Source organism: Macrotis lagotis, chromosome 1 (assembly GCF_037893015.1).
Source record: "Macrotis lagotis isolate mMagLag1 chromosome 1, bilby.v1.9.chrom.fasta, whole genome shotgun sequence".
NCBI classification, from domain to species: Eukaryota; Metazoa; Chordata; class Mammalia; order Peramelemorphia; family Peramelidae; genus Macrotis; species Macrotis lagotis.
The window spans coordinates 320,022,124-320,044,496 of record NC_133658.1 but is presented as its reverse complement, the minus strand read 5'-3'; the positions used below and the strand labels follow the sequence as shown (position 1 = coordinate 320,044,496).

Sequence of the window (22,373 nt, the reverse complement as noted above, 5' to 3'; positions counted from 1 at the left end):
TAACTCTTGAATTCATAACATATGTCATCTGACTGGCATCCCACTGCCCGATCCCTTCCTCACTGGGGATCAGTTCTGGATAAAGAGAAAAGGAAGGACCCTAGGCCAGAGGAATTTGAACACTCTGTGGTCTCATTTACCCCCTAGCACCAGTGGGTTTCAGGACAATAGGTTCAAGGAAGTGTGTAGGTACCCACAGTGTTCCCTTCTGGAAGCCTCTCCCAAGAATATTTTAATTTCCCTTTTAAAGCAGCACCTAGTGAGCTGGTACCTGATCATGCAGATAGCACAAGGGAAAGACTGCTTTGCTGAAGTCCCTAGCCTATATTTTAGGAATCTTCAAGTGGGTTGCTCATGGGTTGCTCAGAGATGGATTTTTGAAAATTTGCTAGGTCCAGGAGGTAACAGCTGATGTATGTAAAGGGGAAGAGGATATTGAGCTAGGTGGAATCTTAGAGATTGCAGAGTCAAACCCTTACCTGCAGAGGAAGAAATGGGTCCTGAGGAGAAGTAGCTCACTCAGGGTTATGGAGCTGACAAGTGAACCCAGGGTTCCTAACTCTGATTTCATTGCTCTTTCCATGATATCACCCTGTCCCTATAGCTTCATTAGCCTCAAATTTGAAGGACTGCAATGACCAGTGTCTATTCTATATATGTACTTCTTATGCCCAACAGCCCTCCATCCCTACCCCAGTCCACAAAATCAGACCTTAGAGTTCCTAGATTCTATGTGGTCCTGGGAACTAACCTCTGATACAGTGACACAATGAAGCCATAGAAGATTGTTATGCATGTTCTTTATGACTTGAGAACCAGGATCCTGTTACCTGGACAGAATTGCAACTGACCTGTTCAGTCTGTCTTTCCCCCTTCCTCCCTATAAGGAAGCAATTAGGGTGGCAATAAGCCTGGGATTGGGAAGGAGTTCAAATTTGATCCCAAAGATTACACATTATACTATTTTTCTTAATGTCTGGCTAAAACCAGGGGACTGAGCAAGACCTGTCTTGGAAGCAGGATCAAACCCAACACCAAAGGATGCGGTAAGTAAAGATGTCTAGATGTTGTCTCTGAACCGTTGTAACATCCATAGAAAGCAGTGATGTGCTTATTCTGGAAGAATGAGCACCCGGTGGAAAAATGATTACCTGTCAATCACAGCCTTGATTAATGCCAGAAAACCCTCTTTACGTTCCATTTGGCAAAGGGCTGACACGTTATTGATCTGTTTAGCATATCTCAGTAAATACATGGGAGGTGGGGAAGGTGGGAGAGGGAGGGAGAGGCAACTCTCCAAGAAGCACATATTGGATATACAGAAAATCTGAGTTTCTGTGAAGGAGAGACAGGGAGCTAGACAGCAAGATGGGCAGTTGGACAGTGAAATGGACAGCTGGACATTGAGACAGGAAGCTAAGCAACAAAGAAACAGGAAGAAAGTTAGAAAACACACTCTGAAACCCTAATTTGATCTGTCCATTCCTACTATCATTCTTGTGTCTATACATCTTGAAAAGGTCATCCTATCTGCCTGAATGCTCTTTCCTAGCCTGCTTTTCTGAAACTTCTTCTAGATCAAGCTTGTTAATCCTAGGTATCCCCCAAGACTCTGTCCTTAGCCCTCATTTTTTTCCTCCTTCTAAAATACTAATTTATTTGATAAGTTTATTAATTCTAATGTATTTGATGATCTGCATATGCAGACAATGCATCCACTTATACAAAGATTTTCAGATCTATATGTTTAACCCTAACCTCTCTCAAAGGACAGCTAGGTGGGCAATGGATAGAGTGTTGGGTCAGAAGTCAGAAAGACTCATCTTCTCGAGTTCAAATTCAGTCACAGACATTTACTGTGAGTCCCTAGGCAAGTCACTCAACCTTGTTTGACTCAGATCATTATCTGGAAGATAAGTCAGAGAAGAAAATGGCAAATCACTCTAGTATCTTTGCCAAGAAAACTCCAAATAGGGTAACAAAGAATTGTACACAATTAAAAAATGACTGAACTGAAAAAATTAGCCCCCCCCATGACTACAGCAAATAACCCCTCTTCTGACAGCCAGTCTTGTATCTTCAAATATCTATTGGATTTCTCGTATTGGATATTTCATAGACATCTTAAAATCAACAAGTCCTAAACTGAACTTTTCCTATTACTGTCAAAGGCATCACCTCATCCCCATCATCCAGACTCTCATCTTAATGTGATACTAAACTCCTTCACACCTCCCAAATCCAAATAGCTGCCAAGTTCTATCAATTCTACCTTCTCACATATGTCTCTTTCTTTGACATCACCATCATTATGATTCAGATCCTCATCACCTGACACCTGGCCCTTTATAATAATAGCCAGCCATTCAATCTCGTCTCAAGCCTCTCCCTACTCCAGTCTATCCTCTAATCAGCTATTAAATTAAGTTTTCATAAGCACAGGTTTGACAATGTCAACAGCTTCCATCTTATTCAATAAACAACAGTGGCTCCATATTGCCTCCAGGATCAAATGTAAAATTCTCTTGTTTTTGAGGTGCTTTATAACCTTCCTTTCTACCTTTCTAGTAGTCTTTTTACACCTCACTTCCCTTCATCTACTCTGATCTCCTTGGTATATCTCAAGGAGGAAATACACTTCCTGATTGAGCATTTTTCACTGGCTGTCCCCACTCTTGAAAATTTCTCCTTCCTTTTCTCTTCCTCCTGGCTTCCCTAGCTTTCTTTAAATCTCAGCTAAAGTTCTACCTTCTACAAAAAGTCTTTCAAAATCCTCCTTAAACTTAGTATCTTTCCTCTGAGTTTATCTCCAGTTTTTTCCTATATCATATACCAAGTTTATATATATATATATATATATATATATATATATATATATATATATGTATATATACATACATACATACATATATATATATATATACACCAAGTTTAGCACAATGCTTAATATAGCAGGGCTAAAATGAATAAATTATTGATTTGACTTGACTCTAGCTTATACTGAGATCACCAGGAACTGTTCCTGACTGACTTCTTCCCAGATAGCTCCTTGCCAACATAAAGTGCTCCCTAAGTTTACCTTTATTAGTTGGATTTGTTTTGCTGCAACTAATCACCCAGTAGGTCTTAAGGGTCTCCTAAAGGATCTCAGAATGCTTCTAAAACTTAAAAACACAGTGAGATAAGGAGTCTGCTAAGGGTTCTGACACCCTCATGGGTAAGATGCCCATCCTATCAACTGTCCCAGAATTCCCTTTCCAAGGTGAACCCACCAAGATGATTGCCTGAATGGGAGACAAACTGCCAAGCTTCTACATACTCCATAGACCAATGAAGTTTGCACCAGAACCAAATAAAGATCAAGAAATCCAAAGAGAAATTACAAGTGACCCCCAGAACTATACAAAAGTCATCCAAAAGCTCATAGACAATAGGAAAGTGGCCCACCAGCAAAAGCAACACCAGTACTGGACAGCTTCTCCACACAACCAAAGAAGAGCTAGGACTTGTGAAGGCAACTTAGCTCTGTATCTAAAGGTGACAAGAAGGGAGGATTCCCTAAGTTTCAGGGTGATCAGGAAGTCTTATTGTAACACCACAGACAGGGACACCACATGTCCAGGACCTCAGAGGTCCCTAACACTCAGTCCTGAGATGGACTCTGGATGCACTCTGAACCTCAGAGGACCAGGGGATCATAACCCAAGAGCTGGAGGTCTGCACAGGACCCCAAGGAACCCAAGGTCAGACAAGGACCAAGCAACTCCACCCAATAGCACAGCCAAAGGCAGACTTATCCATGATTCAGAACCCCAAGGAATTGAAGCTAAAAAGATGAGCAAATGGTGAAAAACACCAACAAATATAAAACATTACAAACACAGAGATTAATCCAAAGAAGTACATTGCATTTCAAAAAATAATAAATGAAAACTACATATATCTATTAGAACAAAGGGCAAAGATAAAAAAGAATTCACTGATCACTTCCTGAAAAGAAACCCAAAAGAGGAATATCAGTCAAAATCCAGAGTTCTCAAAATATTCTAAGTATCCAGCACAATTCCAAGCATCAAGGAAGTAGAGTTAAGCTAATCAAATCTTGCATTTGGGAAGAGCTTTAAGGTTTGCAAAGCACTTTATTAATATTACCTTATTTAATCCTTACAACCACCATAGGAAGTATTATGCCATTTTACAGATGAGGAAACTGAGGCATTCAAAGATTCAATATCTTGCCCAGTATTACACAACTAATAAAGTCTAAGTCTGGATTTGAACTGACATCTTTCTGACTCCAATCATTGTGTCACCTTCCTGCCTCAAAAAAAAAAAATCACACTAGACCTGGCAGCTTCTTCTAAAATCAGTGGAGATATTGAAATATAATATTCTAGAAACCAAAAGAGATAGGCTTATAATCAAAAAAGACTTAATGCTGCAAAGTTGAATATAAATGTTGATTTTTAATAGAATAGAGAACTTTCAAATATTTCTGATGAAAAGCAAAGATCTTAGGAATTTTGAAATATAAACATAAAAATACAAAGAAAGATAGAAAGGCAAATTTCCTTTATCATTTGGAAAGGGCCAAATGATGATGTAATGCTAATATTCTTATGGGGGAGAAGAAACAAATATTCCTACAGAACCCTAAAGTCTTCAAAGGGTACTGGGTGGGTGTGGGAAGCTTGAATTAAGAAAAAAAGAAATTCTAGGGGTGAATTGTTTTTCTTCTGAAGGTTTGAAAAGGGAAAAGACAAATGAAAGTAAAGGGACTAGTAAAGAAAGGAAGAAAAAGGAGGTGAAACTTGCTATTTCTCATAATTGGGGTATCTGATAAGAGTATACAAAAATGGAAAAGGGGGAGCAGCATCAAGTGAAATGGATAAAGGAGTATTATAACACATTCACAGAGTTTGAAATACAACAAATTTAAGAGGGAAACAGGTGATGAAGGCATAGCTTGGTTAAGATGGAGGATAATATCAGGGAGATAACAGTACAAACAAAAAACACTTTTTAATTGATCCAAATGTGGGAAAATAAAAACAAGTGTTGGAGAAGGAGGAAGTTGCTTCTTGGATTACTGGGGAATGGTTGAACAAATAGGCTATATGAATATAATGGAATATTATTATGCCATAGGAAATAGTGAAAGAGATGATTTCAGAGAATCCTGAATAATTTGAACTGATGCAGAGTGAAAATGAGTAGAATCAAGGGAAAAGTTCATTCAAGGACAGTGTCCCTGAAAAGAAAAACTTAAGAACTCTGATAAATATAATGACCATTCTACCTCCAGAGGACTTAGAATAAAGTATGTTACCGACTTTCTGAGGAGAGATGATAGACACAAAGTGCAAAAAAAAATATTTTTCTATTTGGACACTTTGGATACATTTTATTTTCCTATATTTATTTGTTACAAAATTCTTCCTCATCCCAACCTACCCCATCACTTGAGAAGTCAGAGAATGGGGAGAGGGAATATTAACAATAATGATAATAACAATGACAAAAAAGGTCATTGTAACACTTTTTTTGACAGGGATAAAGGATTTATTTGCCAATTCAAGACCCCTCCCCTCACCCAGTGAGATAAAGGAATTGAAGCAAATTGGGGGTAGGGAAGGTAAAGGGCAGTTTAGAATCAGTCCTAACCATGGCCTCCTCCTGAGGGTCATAGTCAGGATGAGTCCTTCTGTCAAAGCCTATAATGATCTTCTGGTAGTTTCCTCAATTGCTCTGCCATCTGCTCTGGGGTCAGATCCTTCTGAGACTGGGCCAGCATCTCATAAACAACCATGACTTTCAGATGGTGCCTGATCGAAGCAGTGGTGGACAGTAGTGGGCATGGAGCTGCCAGTGATCACAATCAGCCTCATTCTAAGCCCCAGTAGAGGCACATTTCTCTCAGCTTCCTGACACCCATACTCCAAAAGCGTGGGGCATCCATGCTGCTTTTGATAGGCCTGCTGGTTTCAGTCTTCCCACTGGGCCATGATTTCTGGCAAGAAGCAACTAGCCCACACCTGACAATGGGGATGTGGGTTGGAACAACCCATCATAGCTCCTTTGTTCTCAAAAATCTGGACCCAAGGGTACTATGAACCCAGCTTCTCCATGACTGAGGCCCGTGCATCAATGACAACTCAGAACTCAGGCATGGACATGAGTGGCAGTGTGATGTTAGATCAGGGAAGGAAACACATGACCTTACAAATGCCTCGGGCAACTTCAGCTTGGAACAGTGAGTGATCGTTGGGTCCAGGACTAGGGCCATCAGGCTACAGAGCAGCAAAGTCATTGTTGAATAAGAAGGTGCCCTTGTAGTGAGGATTCACCTTGCCATTGGACTGTACTGCCCCAGGGCAGAGGGGGTTTGGGGATCATGCCAAGGTATGTTGTCAGTGTGGATGGGGTCCACCTGTCCATTCCAGGGGCACTTCATTAGGTGAGAAGACACCAGCCCCCACTCATCCTGCAGCAGGTTGTAATGGATATGCTGATGCTTGCTCGCTTGAAAGGTGGCTGCCTACCGCCGCAACCACTGCTCCTCAAGGTCTCCACCTGGTCCTGCCTTCACTACCATGCCACAACAGAGTAGTCTACAATACTGCCACCCACCCAGACTGGAGAGATGAAACACTTTTTTTAATGTACAGAAGAAAACAGAAGGAAATTCAGATGGAAGAACAGATAAGTGGCATAGTTTTCCAAAGTTATCGTGTAGAATTTATTAGTTTTTTAAAACACAAGAGGTGTGAAATAGACATTAATAGTTTCATATAGAATTCACTTTTGTATTCTGCTGTGTACATAGAAATTTTCTTTTGGGGCCTATTTATTTCTTCTTTTTTGAGGGGGTGGAGAGGGGGAGGAGGAAGAAAGGCAATTAGATTAAGTGACTTGCCCAGGATCATACAGCTAGTGAGTGTCTGAGGCCATATTTGAACTCAGGTCCTCCTGACTCTAAGGCCAGCGCTCTCACTGAGTCACCTAGCTCTTCTTTTGGGGGCTATTTAAAAGTATAGATTTTTTAAAAAAAATTTCAAAGAAAAAAGAGGACATAATAATTACTAGATTATCATTATTAGGCTTAGCTAGAGAGGGAAGGTAGAGATAATCCAGAATGTAGAGCTCAAATGAATGTGAAAGACAGGGGACCATAGCAAATATAGACAATTCCTAAGCTAAAACGATTTTTGCTATCCAGATTTTTGGCAACATATATAATCTCCCATTGCAAACACCGCCCAGAAAGCTAGGCAGCAAGAGACTCTAGTTGTTCTGTGCTACTATTTCTAATTTGTGGTCTTGATATAGAGATAGAGTGGGGGGGGCAATTTGGGTCATAGCACATTTAAAGAACCAGAGTTGGGTGATCCCACACCCAACTCGTATTCACACAAAACATATTCTCTGATGCTTATATGTGTAAATGCTATGGACAAGGTTTGGAATAAGTTTTGGTTCTGAGTTAAGTCCCTGGGGTCAAACTGAGAGCTAAGCCTGGCCTGGCTTGGGGACCACTATGCAGATTTATGGGACCACAAAGTCTCACTCCCTTAACCACTGCCCAGTCAAGTAAGCTTACATTTCTCTAGCTCAAATATTCAAATGGATCAAGGCAGCCAAATTGTTCAATGGATATAGTGCTATAATTAGAGTCAGGAAGACTTGAGTTCAAATCTTGCCTTAGTCATTCACTAGCTGTGTGACTCTGGGAAAGTCACCAAACTGCACTCAAATTTAAGTTCCTCAACTGTTAAATGGTGATCATACTAGCATCTACCTCATAAAACTGTTGTGAGGATCAAATAACATTACATCTGTGAAGTATATAGTACAGTGTCTGGTAGATAGTATGTACTTAATAGATATTTTTCTATTTCTTTCAATTTCCTCATCTACAAAGTAGGAATAATAGTACTAGTTTCCTGAGTTTGCAAGGATAAAATGGGATAATAATAGGATAGTAATGAATGCTAGTTATCATCATTGTGTGCTCTCATCCATGAGGATATTCTCTCCAAAGGTGCAGATGACAATCCATTCAAACCTGAGTCACATCCATGTGTGACTCTTATCTGGGGGTGTCTTTCCCCTTTTTTTCCCAAAATGTGTTTGAATGTTGTTTGTCCTTTGTTCTCAACGAGGACCAAGACATCAGGGAGGTGATGTCAAGACATGTAAATGAATTGAATTTAAGTGAAGGAGGCCTGTGCAAAGTCACCACTCACTTCTTCAGAGCCATCTAGATGAAGTTGCAAGATATAGATTAGGATGACTAGGGATGGCGCCCAGATGCAGTGGGGAGACTTTGGTCTTTTTAAGCTAAGGTTTCAGTTTGACTGAAGCAATGCCCATTCAGTGATTAAGGATAGGTGAGAAATGAGGCAAAGAATGGCCTCTTTAACCCAGTCAAAAAAAACAAATCTTTCACTTTCACAACATTATACATTTCTTTTGGACAAGCAAAGCTCATGACTGTCCCTTGTTTTTCCCCTGGCTTTCAATTAATTCCTTGGGCATCTTTCATGCAGGGACATTTTTTTTTTTAGGTTTTTGCAAGGCAAATGGGGTTAAGTGGCTTGCCCAAGGCCACACAGCTAGGTAATTATTAAGTGTCTGAGACTGGATTTGAACCCAGGTACTCCTGACTCCAGGGCCGGTGCTTTATCCACTGCGCCACCTAGCTGCCCCCAGAGACATTTTTTTTAATAACATCCTTCACTCTGCTTCTCCTTTATAATTCCCTGTTTATAAGAGTATATAGCCTATTCACACCAACCATGGGCCCCTCCATGGTCCTCTGGGTGACACTAAATTTCTGTTCTTCAGAGACTGTCGGATTCTACCTCTCACAGAAGTACAGCAATGCTACAAGAATATGGGTATTGAAAATGTGGACCATAGTTTTAGGGAGAAGAATGGGCTTATTAAAATAACTTTGCCATTTTCCAAGGGCAAAAGAGTCAGCTCTCCTTTCCTTCCTCTCTAACTACAGGTTCTACTTATTTTTTTCTTTACCAATAATACTTCTAAACACTGATCTCAAAGATCTTTTCAGTTGTGAGTATGATTCAAAATGTATAAAGCACTTTCCTCACAACAAAGGTAGACCAAGCAAATATAATCATTATTCCTAATTTTGGCATTAGTCAGTAAATATGTACCTGATATTCTTCCAAAATATTTTCAAGCCCCTTAGCATCATGATCCTATTTTAAGATTGTGTCTGTTTGAAGTTAGGATAGTTAAGTGGCACAGTGGATAGAGCACTGGCCTTAGAATCAAGAGGATGGGAGTTCAAATTTGGCCTCAGACACTAAACTCATACTAGTTTCGTGACCTTGGACCAGTAACTTAACCCTGATTGCCTTGCATCAAGGACCATCTCCAGTCATCCTGATTCATTATCTGGCCACTGGACCCAGATGACTCTGGAGGAAAAAGTGGGGCTGGTGACTCAGCACAGCACCCCCCTGACTCAAATCTAATTCATGTGCTCATCATGGCATCACCTCTCTGCTGTCATAGTCTACTTCAAAAATGATGTACAAACATCTCTCTTTTATCTTATCATTATCCCTATTTTACAAATAAGAAAATGGAGGCAAAGAGCATTTGGCTTACTTAGGTCATTTAGTCTGTACATGGCAGAGCCTAGATTGAACCTAAATTCTGCTGGTTAGTCCAGCAGAGGTGGACTTAACCCCACTTAACCCCATTTGCCTTGCAAAAACCTAAAGTTAGTCCAGAACTCATTTCATCATATAGGGAAGTGGAATTTTTTTCTTCCTCAGCTGTTCCTGAACTGATGAACCAGAAAGGCTGTTTCCAATCCTTCTTAAACTGGATGCAATCTGGTTTTCCGACCCTGTTTCCTTCTTGGGTCTGGGGGCAAAAGATAGCCTGATAGGATAAGTGACAGCTAGGACATAATGTAGTGGATGGAGTCCTGGATTCTGAGACTGGGAAGACCTGAGCTCCAACCCAACTATAGATATTTATTAACTGGGTGATCCTGGGCAAGTCACTGAACTTCTCTGAAATTCATTTTTCACAATTATAAAATAATAAAAATCAGAAGATTAAAAATGTACAAAGCCACTGGCAAATCTTAAAGTACCATACTAGATGTGCCAGGTATAATTAGTATTATTATTATTTATTCATTCTGCCAACTTTTATGGGAGTCCCTTTTCTAGTATTCCAGGTTGGAGAGAGGAAGGCAGAGCTGCATGAATAGATCACAGCTAGGTGGCGCACGGGGGCCCTGGAGTCATGAGTACTTGAGTTCAAGTCTGACCTCAGACACTTAATAATTACCTAGCCACTTAATCCCATTTGCCTTGCAAAAACCTAAAAAAAAAGAATAGATCACAGGCAAGTTCCTGTGCTCCTGGACTTTATGTCTCACCAGACTAGTCACACATTATTAGTTTTCTCCAGAGTCAGTAGAAGCACCACCAGCCTCTAGGGGACAAGGAAAGGGGGGAAAGTGCAGCTGGCACTCTGATCTAGATGAAGTGTTTCTATAATACCCACTCAGAGGATGCCTGTCATATCACAGCCTTTGATGGATAATGGCAGTTCCCTCCCTCAAGTGAATGACAGTAGGGGGCGGGGGAGGGGATGAAGGCAGGTGGTCCTAGAGAAAAGAGGCAATTTGAGTCAAAGCTAATAATAGGGGAAATATCTATTGTTCAGTTGTGTCCAACTCTTTGTGACCCCATGGACCCTATCACACCAACATTGTCTATGGAATTTTCTTGACAAAGATACCAGAATAGTTTGCCACTTCAGATTAAAGGACTTGCTTAGGGTCACAGGGTTAGTAAATGTCTGAGGCCATATTTGAACTCAGGTCTTTCTGACTCCAGGCCCAGGACTTTATGCACTGAGTCATCTAGTTACCTTAACAAATCCAGATTAACAGTGGCTAACATTTCCATAGCACTTTACATAGTATTTCTCATTTGAACATCCTATCAACCTTATGAAGTAAGCTTTATTATTCTCATAATAACCTGATGCTGAGAGAGGTTAAATGACTTGCTTAGGGCCACACAACTAATAAGTGCATGAAATAGAATTCAAAGTAAGATCTTCTTGAATCTTGGGCTACTGTTCTACCTGCTCCACCATGAAGCCTCCTTTCTATGCCCCCACCCTCTCTATCCCCTAGTCCCCTGGCCACCCCAGCTCCATGAAACTGTTGATCGCACTTGGAAACTCCTGCACTGTTTCTACCCCAGAGATAATTCCTGAAATGTTGCTGGTGGAGAAAACAAACAAGAACTCTTGTCAACATTTGGAAAGTCAAAGCAGAAAAGTGTCTCATTTGTAGAGTGGCTTCCTTCGATTTCCATCTTGCTGCTGTCATGGAGGACATGGGAACAGGAGCAGCTGGTATTGTCAGGAGACCTGAGCAAACCTGCTCCGTGGGCTGCCTTGACAGCTGTTCCATGAAAGAGATTCATGGTCACAAGCTCAGGGAAAGAGAAAGGCCAGCTTTGGGCTTAACCCCTTCCTGGACACTCTGGATACATCCCCCCACTGTCTGGGGGGAAACCCAGATTCTATAGTCTTTGACTCAGAACACCCAAAGGGACAGGGTTCCTGCCCCTCTGCAAGGAGACCATAATGCCTCATGGCTAGAACTCTGGCAAGAATGAACAGATAGACCTCTCCTCCATCACTAGTTTCCTCTGTGAGAAGAGGCAATGAAGCCTCTCGGATCCCTGATTTCCCTGTGTCTGGCATTGCTCACGACCCAGCTTTGGGCCCGACAGAAGGTATTTGCTTAACATCGAGGGAAGTGTAAGTGCTTTAAAAAATATATTTTAGCAGCTTAACAACAGCTTGAAAAACACATTTTCAGTAGAGGCAGCTTGGGATGCGGCATGTCTTTGGCATGTCATATTTGGTCATATCAATCACATTTTCCTCACTCTGGGTGTTAGGTTATCATACAAGATATGATGACTGGTGTCCCTCATTTTCCAGACAGATGGCAGGGTTTGATGAAGGGAGGAAGGCCACAGGCAGGACAGGACCTATTCTGCATGGGGGGATGCTGGAAGGATTTCAGGAACCAGACCCTCTTGCAAAGATCACCCTGGGGGGAATCAAATCATAATGGTCATAGAGCTTTATGTAATACAAAGGGCTTTCCTCAAAATAACCCTGTGAAATTCATTGTGCAAGTATTAACATTCGCTTTTTACAGATAAGGGAAAGTGAGGCTCAGGGACTGATCCATGGTCATCTTGTTAGTATCAGATTTAAATACAGGTGTTCCTGACTCCATGACCATCACTTTTTCTACTGCAATCACACCAAAATCTAGTTCTGAAAGTAGTTAAAAAGGGAGAAAAATCTAGAACCTCCAGAACCTAGAGGTACAAGCTTCTCTCCTCCTTAACACCTGCTAACTAAAGACAGGCCGTGTTCAGGTTTTCCCTCTTCTTCTTACCCTTGCCTTTTTGATCCCCTTAATATTTTGGGAATTTGGGGGTCAGAGGATCTGAGTTCAAGTCTCAGGTCTCCCCAACTGTAAACAAGGGTTAGATAGAAGGTCTCTTCCCACTCTGGGGCCTATGAATCCTGTCCTGTTCAATGCCACTTCTTTTTTTGGCTTACATGGCTGTCTCCCCTTCTCTTTCCCTCACCTCCATCACTACCTTCTAGATTTGCAGAGAGCAGAGTCTCCTGCTGGGCTCTAGGCCTTGACTCTCAAGGACCCGCATTCTGTTTCTACAAACAACAGACATGCAGGCGGCAGCAGACATCTATTTTTAGACCTTTGTTAAGGAGAATCTGAAAGCCCAAATACGTCACTCACAGCCCAAACCTTGAAAGTTGGCCTCATTTTGCTTGAGAGTTAGAGTTATCTTTGAATTGTGTGTATGACAAGGGAATCTGCTTCCCTTCTCCAGAGATAGTTGGGGCTGGATGTGTGTGTGTGTGTGTTGGGGGGGTGTGTTTCTAGGGATGAGCCAGGTTCTGCTGCCACATCTAAGCTGTCTTTTACTCATGGTGATGGGAAACAGGGGCACCACACATGATTGAAGTCAGGAGATCATCCAAAAGTTGCTTCTGTTGGGTTTTGGAAACACTCTTTTTGCACAATGCTGCTCAGGTCAAGGTGAAAAAGAGTCTGTGATCCTTGGGTAGTAGGAGAGATGGGGGCCAGATGAATGATGGGATTCCCACAATGGAGACATGACAGCCCCTGCAAGGCAGACTTTAGCTTGGTGCCCCAGACTGGCTATGCTTTAAAATAGACCCTGGGCTCTGTAGGGTTCTCTGTGTTTCTGTCACCTTGGATTCAGAGGAGACTCAAGGATAGGAATTTCAAGCCTGAGGAGTCCAAGGTCACAAATGAGGCCAGTGGAGGCATGTTAGTAGAACAGGTGCTGATCTTGAAATCAATAGCAGAGTTCAAATCTCACCTCAGAAACTTACTAGCTAGGTGGCCTTAGGCAAATAATTTTAAATGCTCCCTGACTCAGTTTCCTTATCTGTAAAAATGGGTACAATAATAGCACCCACTTTACATAATTGTTAAAAGGACTGTGTGAGTTAATGCATGTAAAAATGTTTTAATACCATCCCTCCTTCCCAAATTTGACCAGGATGATTTAGGGATCAGCATCACAGTGAAGCAGAGAAAATACTGGAATTGGAGTCAAAAGATCTGGGTGTGAATTCCATCTCTACCACTTACTAGCTTTGTGATCCTGGAAAAATCATTTTAATCTCTGTGGGTCAACTTCAGTTTTCTTCTCTGCAAATTGAGGACGTTGGAAAAAATGATTTCTAACTCTAAATTGTTCAGTAACTACCCAGTACATGAACTCAGGGAGGATTGTTTCTCAGTTATTTCAGAAGAGCGTGATCTTTGTGACCCCATTTGGGGTTTTCTTGGCAGAGATACTGGAGTGGTTTGCCATTTCCTTCTCCAGTTCATTTTACAGATGAGCAAATTGAGGTAAACAGTAATTTTCCCAGGGTCACACAGCTATTAAATGTCTGAGGTCAGATTTGAATTCAGGAAGATGAGTTTCCCTGACTCCAGTTCTAGCACTCTATCCAATATACCACCTAGCTGCCCAAAGACTTCTGGTACAGAAACTCTTGCTAGAGGATCTCCAGAGGGGCAGCTAGGTGGCACAGTGGGCAGAGCATGGCCCTGGAGTTAGGAGGACCTGAGTTCAAATTCAGCTTCAGACACTAACTTAGCTGTGGGACCTTGGCCAAGTGACTAAAACTTTTGCCTTGCAAAAAATGGAGGGAGGGAGGGAGGGACGGAGGGAGGGAGGGAGGGAGGGAGGGAGGGAGAGAGAGAGAGAGAGAGAGAGAGAGAGAGAATGAGAATATCTCTAGGAACCTGAGCAGGGAGGAAAGGAAGTTAGCAGCCATCAAGTGAAACTGGGTCATTGAACTACTGTAAGTGCTGCATAGGAGATCCTGAAGAAATTTATCATTCCATGTTGAGCCAGAGATTTCGAGTTTAATGACTCTCCCCTTTGGGGCTGCAAGGGAATTGTCCTCAGTTCATTGAACTCTGGCTAACTTCCAAGGCTTCCCCAGATACTTTATTACAAGGGTGGGGAAGCTGGTTCCATGCTACTCCTACACCAGTTTTTTCCTCCCCCCAGGTTTCACCTCTGATATGGAAAATTGGTCACGGAACTATAAAAACAGAATAGGAGATGTGCCTAAAGAAGAATGTACTCCTTATGTTCTAAGTGCTGGGAGAAAGGAAAAGCAGAGATGCTGGATTTGAATCCTGACTCTATCATGTAAAATCTATGTGACCTTATACAAATCATTTCATCTGTGTAGGTCTCAGTTTTCTCCCCTGCAAAATGAATAGTAGCCAGCTTTTTTCTCCAGACTAAAATAGAAACTACATTGCTTGACATTTTAAGATATTCACTCTTTGACCACTCTACCTTTCCAAGATGATTCCACATTATTGTCTTTCACAAATCTTCTAGCTTAGTCAAACAGTGGTACTTGTAATTGCCAGTACACAGAAGAGTTTCCATCTCTGTCTTCTTACATAGGCTCTCCTCCACGGTTGATAAGCCCACCCACCTGAGTTTTGCCTCTTAGGTTCCCTAGCTCTCTTTACATATCAACTTATGTGCCAATTCCTTCTTAAAACCTACCCTGATTTGGGGCGGCTAGGTGGCATAGTGGATAAAGCATCGGTCCTGGAGTCAGGAGTACCTGGGTTCAAATCTGGTCTCAGACACTTAATAATTACCTAGCTGTGTGGCCTTGGGCAAGCCACTTAACCTCATTTGTCTTGCAAAAAAAAAAAAACCCTACCCTGATTCCTCCAGCTACAACCTCACCCTTTTCACTGTGTGTTTACCCTGTATATATTTTGTATTTAATTAATTTAATGAATGCATATCATTTCCTTGATTGAATATAATCCCTTGAAAGCTGAGACTGTTTCATTTTGGTCTTTAAATCTCTGGCACTTAGCAGGGTCTAGTAAATAACTGGTGCTCAATAAATGCCTGTTGATTGACTAGATGATCTCAAAGGTCCCTTCCAGCTCTAAATACCATGGACCTATGGGTTAGTTATTATCTATTAATCCAGACACAGTTTGAAGTTTCTTGGGTTTTGGTTACAATCAGTTCCTGGCAATGGTATGCTGGAACAAGCTCATAGCTGATTGTTAAATTTTTAGTGTGAACATTTCCAGTTTTAATATGAGTAAACACCCCAAGTCAGAACTTGGTTTATTGTTGATTGTCTGGATTTAAAGTGAGGGGAAAAAAATGTTTTAAAAATGCAGATCAAATTTAGATATGTGTCTTGTGTAGCTCTCTTCCCAATCCTGCCACCAAAGCCAATTTTTAAACATTTACCATCACACCCCTGGTTCAAGGGCTCACAATCTAGATTGGGAGGCAAGACATATGCATGGGGGTGGGGAGAGATGGGAAGAAGACCAATGGGCCCTTAAAGAATCTGTGAACAAACAAAACAGCTGAAGGCCACAACGTGCTCAGATTATTAATCATATGTCCCCATGTCCAATGTCTTAAACAGTGAAATTTAGGACAAAAGATAAGACTTGGGGCTGCTTATTCTCTCAAAGATGTGACTATATAGTCTTGAGCTCTAGAGAGGCAGCTCTGGGGATTCCTTATAGGCTATTGTCATCTCCACCTTGCCAGGGGCTCTTCCCAGGTATGGCTTGTGCTGGGAGACAGACTGTAACTGTGGGAGAACACTGAGACCTGAGTTTGGATTTCACCTCTGCAATTTATCACTCATGTGAACTTAGGCAAGTCATTTAAACCCCTGGGTCTCGGTTTCCTTCATTTGTCTAATGATCCTTCAAGTCCTTTTGTTTGTTTGTTTCTGCAAGGCAATGGGGCTAAGTGACTTGGCCAAGGTCACACAGCTGGGTAATTAAGTGTCTGAGGCCAGATTTTAACTCAGGTACTCCTGACTCCAGGGTCAGTGCTCTATCCACTGTGCCACCTGGCTGCCTCTCAAGTCCTTTTTCAACCATAAATGCTGCAAAGTTCCTCCCAGCTCTAGAGATCTGATCCCATGACCTCCTTATTCTTAGAAGTCAGTTAATAAACATTTGTCATCTCCTATGAGCCAGGCACTGTGATAACTGCTTAGTGATACAAAGAAAGCCAAAAGACAGTCCCTGCTCCCAAGATCTCAGTCTGATGGTTATGCTTTTCTTAATGCAACTCGAGATTGGGATAGCTTTTTTGGTTGCCACATCACAATGCTGATTCATATTGAGCTTGTAGTCCAATGAAATTCCCAGATCTTTTTCAGAAATAGCTGCTGATTAACCATGCCTTCCCTACCTTATACTTGCAAAGTTGACTTTTTGGTATACAAGTGAAAGACTTTTACAATTATCCCTATTGAAATTCATTATATTGGCTTTAGCCCAATTCTCCAACCAGTCCAGAATATTTTGGATGCTGACTCTATCATCCAGTGTGTTAGTTATCTCTTCTAGCACTATGACATCTGAAAAATCTGATGAGGATACCATCTACACTTTAATAAAAATGTTAAATAGTATAGGGCCAAGCAGAGATCCCTGGGGTACTCCACTGAAAATCTCTACCATATTGACATTTATTTGACCATAATTAAATTTAAGCATTGTTACATTTTATGAGGGAGGAGATTGAAGTACAGAGAGATCAAGGTCTTCCCTCTGGGTACATAGGCAAGACATGGTACAGCTATTATAGGGAAATCGGTCTCCTAATTCCTGGCCCTAGCACTTTCCACTAGACTACACCATATTTCTCAGGAAATCATTTTCAAAGAAAGTTGTATGGTCTTCAGAGATATTTTAACAAAGGAGAAGATCAGTAATAATAGAAAAAGGATAAAGATTGAGGTGGATTAAGAACAGAATATCTTGCTGTGTGGCCTTGGGCAAGCCACTTAACCCCGTTTGCCTTGCAAAAACCTAAAAAAAAAAAAAAAAGAACAGAATATCTTAGAGAAAGAGGGATGGACAAGATGATCTCTAAGGATCAACTTTAGTACTAACAGTCTATTAGCATTAAGACCAAATAAATGATCCTATCCTAAGACTGAGGACACTTGCCCAGGATGGGCTACACCTCCCGGATATGGGAGACATAAGAGCATTTCATGAGGAACTGTGACTATCATACCACAACAGAGAACAAGCAAGTGCTCAGTGTTTAAAAACTGGAGTGGCCAAAAAAAAAACCCATCCATGACTCTGAACTTGCAATGACTCTTGGTTTGTGTCTGTTGAAATCCAGGCTAACAGGAGAACACGCAAGACCACAGGGAGTAACCAGAGGGAGGTAGGAATGACTGCTTCAAGGAGATGATTGCCTGGCTACAGTAGCAGTTCTAAGATTACTTTAATAATAGACGAGGCCACAGCCTGCTGAGTAGGCGTGGGATACTACACCCTTAGCCGTTCATGAAGCACGTTCCAGCCGCTTGGAGGCAGCTCCATATCTCAACCAGAGCTGTGAATCAGCAGATGCTAAAATGTTAATATTGTACTAGGCTTCAGAAATCCATCCTTTCCATTGTCTGTGGGGTCCTGGAGAGAGGGGAAGGAATCCAGCACCGTGGAAAGTGAAAGCAGCTGCCGAAGGTGCTGATAGCAAATCAGATCACACATCAGTTCACATGGGGGGGGGGGGGAGGCACGGAGGTTGGCCAGGTAAGTTATGGTGGTCAAGGGCAAAGGAAGTGCAAGGGAGTCCTAAAGTATGGGAGAGTCAAAGCTTTTGACTTAGGTCTTAGTAAGTCATTGTATGTCTTCTTCTGGATAAATAGCAAATAAATAGTATTCTGGACTGTAGTCAGGAAGACTTGGGTTCAAAGCCTGCCCCAAGATAGTAGTTGGATGGACAAATTGTTTTATCTCTCTGGACCTCAATTTCATCACCTCTAAAATGGATTCAATGGTCTCTAAAATCCCTTACAGATCTAAATCTATATTCCTATTATCTTAAGTGAATCATAATAATAGCTAAAAGGTATACAAAGATTTTTGGCCTACAAAGCACACCACATTTATTATTTTATTTGATGGGTAGTTAGGTGGCCCAATGGATACCCTACAGTCAAAAGAACCCGAATTCAAATCTGACCTCAGACATTTACTAGCCATATGATCAGTGGTAAGTCATTTAACCCTTTCCCCTCAGTTTCCTCATCTGTAAAATGAGCTGGAGAAGGAAATGACAAACCACTCCATTATCTTTGCCAAGAAAACCCAAATGGGATGACATAGAGTCAGCTGCAACTAACTGACTAAACAACAACAATCTCATTTGATCCTCACAACAATTTTGTGAGGCATATACTCTTATTATAATAATTTTACAGGCAAGTAAACTGAGTCTAAGCAGGATTAAATGACTTGCCCAGGATCACTTAGATCATAAGTGTCTGAGAGAAGATTTGGAGTCAGGTTTTCCTAACTCCAAGTCCAGGCAGAAATGAATTGCTAAAGGTCTAATAGCAGCTGGGGGTCTCATGTACCTATCAATATGGTTAAGACCTCTGTTCTTCCAATAGGAGCTATGTAGTCTACACTAAAGCTATGAGAACTCTCTGTGAATCCTTAGTCCAAGTGAATGTGGATGGATAGATAATAGACAATCAGACTAAGAATGGATGGGCAGAGAATAGAAGGACAGATGGACAGACAAACAGAAAATATATGGATAGATGTACAGAGAAAAAGAATGACAGCTATAAGGGTCTATAGATAGGAAGGCAGGATGAATGGATGAGCAGATGGACAAAGGAAGAGTATTTCTGCTTTGGGATAAAGGTCCCCAAGTTGGATGTTCGCAAAGTTCTCTTTACCAGGTGGAGTTTCTTGTACAACTCATCTTGGGATTTTCTAATAGGAATAGTGTTGAAATCTTAACCTGACTACTTAATGTCACTGTCCTCTTTTGGTTCCTTCAGGGGTGGGGTTTGAGGAGCAGTGATCTCTGTCCACTAGATCTATAAATTTTCTAATGACAGGGAGTATGCCTGCTCCTTGACTCCCACAAGGAATAAGTCAGTAAACAACAATTAAAAAAGTTGATTGATTGATGTCTATATCCATGATATTGCAGAAACCCAAATTCAAACAATCTTCTTCCCTTTTGGATGGGAAGCAAATGGTTGCCTATCTTCTCTTGAAAAAGAGAAAGCCATGTTCCATATCAGAGTTTTCTTTACTCTGAAAAGTGGGAAAAATGTACAGTAAGAGCCGACCTATGTGAACTTGCCTATTTAAGCTTGGCAATGATCCTGCCCTTTTCCCTGAAGACCTCAGTGGATAGAAAGGCCTCTTGCTTTGCTGGGCTTTCATAGCCTCAGTAAAAGCCTCTGTCCCATTTAAACTAAACATATTGGAACAGCAGCAGTTCATTCAGGGAGAGCTGGGGTTAGTTTAATAACACTGTCCCAGGAAAACCCACTATAAGTTATGCCTAGGAAAATAACCAATGAGGAGTAAAAAGAACCAAGGCTGGTATTTCCTTCAAGTGAAAAGTGTCCCCAGCAACAGAGAAAGGATTTTCTGTGGCTTCCTTCTCAAGCAGACCCCTCCCATCTCCAGCAAAGGCTCTGACTCATTTCACATACTGAATGCGTAACCCCTCCATGTTCTACCAACCTGCAGAGAGGGCTTGGTTCCAGACCAGAAAATCTTTTAATTACTGGTTGCTACTCCTGGTTAGATTCTGGATAGGAACTAATGTAAGCAGTGATCACTTGACCTGAAATGCTGGGAATGTAATTTCATTATTCGGTCTATTTGCGGCTCAGAACAGGGGAATCATAATAACCGGTTTCACAAGGCTCCTGTAGGGAAAGGCAATTCCTCACGCTTTTCTGGAGTCAGCTCCATTAACAAACCACTCTGTACTTCTGGGCACCCAGAGCAAGCCCAGGCTTGGACAGTGACTCTATTTATCCAAAACCTTTTCACAGGAGAGATGAACACTGGAGAAAAACCCAGAGCAATCAAATTATTGAATTTATATTTTTGATACTGTTTCCCAATTATACTTGCAAGCACACAGGTACATACAGAAACATATATATGCACTGGAATGGGTGTGTGCATGTATATACAGATGTGTGAATACATACATGCGAATCCATCTATGGACAGTCAGAGGTCCATCTACCACATAGAAACATTAATGGATCTCTGAAGAGACCATTGGTGAGAGTGGGGGGGATGGAGCTCATTTTTAAGAACAGGTCATTATTTTCTCCTTGGTGGGGGAATGGAAAAATAATCCCAAGGGAATCAGTGAGTCACACCATAGTGATTAAGACACTGCCAGTGGTTTGAGTTTCTAGAAGTCTTATGAAGTTAGGTTGCCACTGCATACGGTGATGTCCACACACTCTAGTTACTTACCTAGAAGAGATAAGAGAAGGAAAGGGTCTCTGTTGCTTCCTTGCCCAGCAGGATAGTCTGAGTTTAGGTTCTCTGGGGCTCAGAGCCTCATGAAAACAGGTGAGGACTCAACCCATCTCTAACGTTCTCCTTCCAGCCAAAGCTACCCTATGCACAGCCAATTTTACTGACCTAGTGAGAAAAAGTGATTGGCAGGGTGGGTGCGAACTTATGAGCCAGCCCTAAGACTGATGAGGGTATGGTTTGGCTGCAATCATTTTGGAATTGTGGCATCTGTCTAAGGACAATTCAAGTCAGTTCAATTCAGCAGGTATACAATGTGTCCATACTGGTCAGGGCTAATCTCAGGGGGATGACAGGAGGAGGAGGAGCCGATAGGGCCACTGCCCTCAAGAAGCAATATTCTGGGTGACAAGATAGGGTAACAATCATAAAGAAAACCTTTAGCACTGGGTCTAGGGACATCCTGGCTATACATCACTCATCTGCCAAGCTCGGGATCACCTTGCAGAGAAAATGACACATGTGTGTAAGTCCTCTGTTCTATGGCCTAGGCATCTGCCCTCCTCTCCTGGGGCAGCTTCATTGATTAGAGGAGACTGCCAGACACATTCAGCCTAGGCAGGAAAGACCTATGGATATGGGGCTGTCCTGTCACTCACACAGTCCATCCCCATGGGGGATGGGGCAATAATATACCAAAAATCAATTTCAATTAAAATCAAATCCCTGAGCCCACACTGTGCTCACAGGAAGCCCCCAAAGTGATGAAATTCTAAGATTTACAAGAAAGTTTATTGTCTGTTTCTCCAGAAAATGATTCTGCAGATATTTACAGCAAACTCATTCTTGCATTTAGATGCAAATATTCCCATATGAATAATGGGCCTGAAAATACAAGTAAATTATTTGTTCAGAGGAAAGCGAGGGGAGATATTTCTTCAGGGCCAATAAAGCACAGCCGCTGGCGACCCCTCCTGACTCCAGTCCCTGACAGCCCGTGGAGCTATCTGCTGCTACAGCTGAGGAGACAGCATACATCCCTCATATTCATAATATGTCATGGAGCCTGTGTACAGTTAGCTACAACTCTCTACCTACAATTCTAAGTCCTAAGTTCAAGTTACAGTTTCCACCCTTGCTCTAGCTGTGTGACTACAGGCAAATTATTCAAGCTTCGGTGAACCTCAGTTTCTTCTGAAAATGGGGATAGGACCTGCCACTGTTCAGAAATTCACTGAGTTATTATTAGAAAAAGGTTTTTGTTACTATTTATAGAAAGTCCCTTTCTGAGCTCCAAGAGCATCTCCAAGACCCTGAAGCATCCTTTCAGTGCTGATTATAAGACTTCACACAATGCCTGGGATAGGGTGAGATACATGTGTGTGTGTGTGTGTGTGTGTGTGTGTGTGCG

The 22,373-nt window shown here is 41.7% G+C and overlaps 1 protein-coding gene and 1 pseudogene across 1 annotated transcript in view; both read right to left on the bottom strand.

Moving 5' to 3' along the window:
* The window catches only part of CHST8 (carbohydrate sulfotransferase 8), a 217,743-nt gene that overhangs the window by 106,287 nt on the left and 89,083 nt on the right, over positions 1 to 22,373 (bottom strand). The gene's annotated exons all lie outside the window — the stretch shown is intronic.
* Positions 5,575 to 7,001, bottom strand: LOC141505570 (galactose-1-phosphate uridylyltransferase pseudogene; annotated as a pseudogene).